The sequence below is a fragment of the Sinocyclocheilus grahami genome, unplaced genomic scaffold (genome assembly GCF_001515645.1).
Source record: "Sinocyclocheilus grahami isolate Dianchi unplaced genomic scaffold, SAMN03320097.WGS_v1.1 scaffold1520.1, whole genome shotgun sequence".
Taxonomy (NCBI): domain Eukaryota; kingdom Metazoa; phylum Chordata; class Actinopteri; order Cypriniformes; family Cyprinidae; genus Sinocyclocheilus; species Sinocyclocheilus grahami.
The window spans coordinates 196,432-200,391 of NW_015506699.1; the positions used below are offsets into that span (position 1 = coordinate 196,432).

The 3,960-nt window shown below is 39.4% G+C and overlaps 1 long non-coding RNA gene across 2 annotated transcripts in view; it reads left to right on the plus strand.

Annotated features, from left to right (window-relative positions):
* LOC107570907 (uncharacterized) overlaps window positions 1-1,489 on the plus strand; it is a 4,007-nt gene extending 2,518 nt beyond the window's left edge. For both annotated transcript variants that reach the window (XR_001607103.1, XR_001607104.1), the window contains exon 2: window positions 1,253-1,489. This is a non-coding gene — a long non-coding RNA (uncharacterized lncRNA). The remainder of the gene's footprint in view (window positions 1-1,252) is intronic.
* The last annotated feature ends 2,471 nt before the right edge of the window (window positions 1,490-3,960 follow it).

Consider the following 3,960-nt stretch of genomic DNA (forward strand, 5'->3'; position numbering starts at 1 on the left):
GGTAGATGATCCTTTTCAAATCTGCAGTAAAACACATTCAGATCGTCAGCCAGTTGTTGATTCTCCAAAAACTGTGGGGGTGGTGTCTTGTACATGGTAATGTTTCTCAGACCAGTCCATACTGACGCTGGATCGTTTGCTGAAAGCTCTTTTCTCAGCTTTTTTGAGTAGTTTTTTTTAGCCACTCTGATCTCCTTTGTTAGTCTGTTCCTGGCCTGGTTATACAAGATTTTATCCCCACTTCTGTAAGCATCCTCTTTGGCGTGACGAAGCTGTTTGAGTTTCCCAGTAAACCACGGTTTATCATTATTAAATGATAAGAATGTCCTGGTAGGAATGCACATATCTTCACAGAAACTGATATATGAAGTTACAGTCTCTGGCTTGTATTTTGGCAGTTCACGGGAGAGATTTGATTTGTTAAAATCTCCAAGAATGATTAAAATAGAGTCTGGGTACCTTTGCTCCATTTCAGTCATTTGTTCAGCCAGCTGTTGCATCGCGGCGCTCACGCACGCGTCCAGAGGCACGTACACCTTCACGAGAATGAAAGAGGAAAACTCCCGCGGCGAGTAGAAAGGTTTACAGTTTATGATGAGTGCCTCTAAATTAGGACAGCATACCTTTTTCAGCATTGTTACATCTGAACACCAACTTTCGTTGATGTAGAAACACAATCCACCACCTCTGGTTTTCCCCGTTAACTCGGCCATGCGATCCGCTCTGAACAGCTGGAAGCCCGGCAGATGAAGCGCGTTGTCCGGAATGGCTTCACTCAGCCAGGTTTCAGTGAAGCACAGTGCAGCAGAGTTTGAAAAGTCCTTGTTGGTGTGGGTGAGGAGAAGAAGTTCATCCATTTTGTTAGGAAGGGAACGGATATTCGCGAGATGAATGCTTGGGAGCGCAGTCAGAATGCCGGAGCTTCACCAGGGCGCCGGCGCATTTCCCTCTTCTGCGTCTGCACGCACGTTTGAACAACACAGCTGTACCTCCGACTAGAATGTCCAACAAAACGTCCAAATAATCAAAAACTGGAAAAATGTTGTCTGGGATGTGCTGCTTAATGTTAAGGAACAAACAAACAAAAACAATAGAAGAATCACGGAGCTCAGCGTCCTTGCTGCCATTTGCGGCGCCATGCTGGTGGTCAGTTTTTCTAATCTAAGCAGGTGCATGTTCAAAATAAGCAGGTGCATGTTATTATGATTTTATAAAAAATAAAAATACAAATGTTCATATTCTCTTTCCTCAGATGCTGTGAAGAGGTGAAGCCCAAATGATACAGACATGGATGCAGCAGTGCCAGAACACCTGAAGCACGCTCCAGGACGTGCTGGGGCTTGTGGATATAAAAAATTAGCCATAAACAACTTTCACAAACTCTAAAAACATTTACACGTGTTAACCATTATCCAGTATTTTTGTTGTTTACTTGTTTGATTTATGGCTGTTTAACAATAATGCAAGACTGTTAGAGGGAAAAAATAGTACTGTCACAGCTCTGACTTCCATGCATCAATGGTGGAACACATTAATCTCACTCCTGGAAGAGCTGGTGTTTGTGGACCAAGAAAATTTGTAAATATTTTGAATTGTTTTCTTTTGTTGAAAGACTCTAAAAATAGTTACATATGTATTCACTGTGCTCCTGTACTTATGTTATTTTCTTGTTTGATTAATGGCTGCTTAAGATACTGACTGGTTTTCGAACCCCCCAATACAGTAAAACTGCACATTTTAGAGTGGCCTTTTAGATTTAATAATTAAGAGTTTTGAATTAAAGAGATGTGTAATATTTGTGCCTTTAAAGAGGTAATTTGTAACACCTAGGACCAAGGAAACAAGTTAGTGAGAAGTATGGAAAAAACGTGTCATTCATTCATTTCTGTGGAGTTCAACACATTCCTGTTCATTATATAAGGTCATGAGAGCAAACATAACGCAAGTCACAAAAATAAATAACTAATTATTATTATGATACTTTTTGACCAATTTAAGGCACGGGTCACTCTCCATAGCGACCCCGATTCATAACATTACTATAAGTCTTTTGCCATCACACATGTGTTTAATGCACACAATTGTGCCAGTCAAAGAAAAACTTAAATTTTAAAAGTCAAGGGTCAAGAGGCAACTAAAGCAACCACTATTCACAATTCCGGTTGATTCGGCCCAGAATCTGAAAGTGAGTACGCAAACATCCAGGCCGGGTGCTGCAGATGGATCCGGGCCGGTGGACAAGTCTTTAGCAGGTGAAATGTTTACTGAAAATGGCCCGAGTGTACGGAGAGGGCTTGTGTATGAGGTAGATGTAAACAGCCTATCAGCAAATGTCAAGTTGGTAAGTTTTCACTAGACTTTAGTGGAGTCAGCAGTTCGCTTGACAGTAAATAAGGATCTAATTCTTTTTTTTTAATACCATTGTTTTCCGTTGTTGGTAAAGTGTTATTTTGGTTTCCGATTACCAAGGAGAGGCTACGCAAGGTCCTAAAGATGGCGGCCGCAACAAAAAAGTCACGTGACTGAAACCCATGAATATAGTTTAATGTACAAAAAATTTGCATAAAAAACAAAGTAAATCAGAATTCACAAGTCAGCTTCCATTTCAAATATGAGGATGTTACCTATTAAACTACAAGCTGTCTAAGTAACCCAACACCAAATAGCAAATGCTTTTGTTTATTTCCATTTTAGGTATTAAAATCATTGTTATAAGATAGATAGATCCCTGAACATTAGCTGAAGTTCACTGGGCCGTTATAAACACCACCATGAAGAACAGGGGCCTTTACGGTTCCTCCATTGGAAGAGCTGATGGTCTGTGTAACTCCTGCAGTTGAAGCGTTTACAGCTGCTGCACCGGATGAAGCTCCACCTTCAGCAGAAACGTCCTCTGGAACTGATGGAGCGACAGAGATTAACTCAAAATGCATAATTGCAAATACATATATAATCAAGAAGTTGAAACTTCTAGTACCTTCCTGAAGTTTTGTCTTCAGTTGGAGAGCAAGCTCATTTTGCTTAATGTTGTGTAGTGCTCTGACTGCAATCTTCCCAGCATCTGAAGTGTCGTACTGCTGCACCATGAGATCCACAACATCGTGGCTTTTAGCTTTTTCCAATTTTCCTCGAAAAATGGGGCTGATGTCTGGCGCTACACCATTCCACAGCTCCCATTTGAATTTTTCAAACTCCTTTTCCAGAAGATCTTCAAGTGTGTCACAAATCACTTTTTTGGTTGTGGCCATTTTGTTTCACTATTGGGGAAAAAACAAAACAATACAACAATTTAGATTGACCTAGGACCATAGTCTTAGCTGATTTATGCTCCAAGCATGGCACGCTAAAACGTGTCCCAAACCACCAAAATGCTTGGCTGGATGAGCAGATACGACCAACTTAGCCCTGTTTAAGCTGTGTTTGTGGTTATCTTAGCAGGGAAATAAGTATGTCAGGTAATTTAATAATAAAAAATTCATAAAATTTATATAACAATTTTCTATACAGTTAACAGCAACCCAGGCTCATTGGAAATGCGTGCCTCTACATACATTTCTGCAACACCATAATTATGTACCTTACTGCACGTTTCACTGCAGTTTCAAAGTGAAATGTCCAGAGAGTGACGTTAAAACACTCTCTGGACAATATGTGGCCATAGCCTGTTTTTATTACCTTTATTACGTATTAATTGTGCCGTTAAATAACAGTAATTTACTGACATAAATTTACATCTCGTCATTTTTACAGTATGTCACTCTTATACTTATTTCATTTGAGTCCATTAAGAAGAAATATTTAACAGTATAATATAGAACTAAAAACATGTCTTTAACCCAAATCATTGCAGTTCATCATCAGCTATAGCACACATGTATGTGTTGAAGTACATAACAAAAAGATGATCACTGCTTAAGCAACTCCATAGTTACTGTCTTTAAATAAAACAGTAAAGTAAAA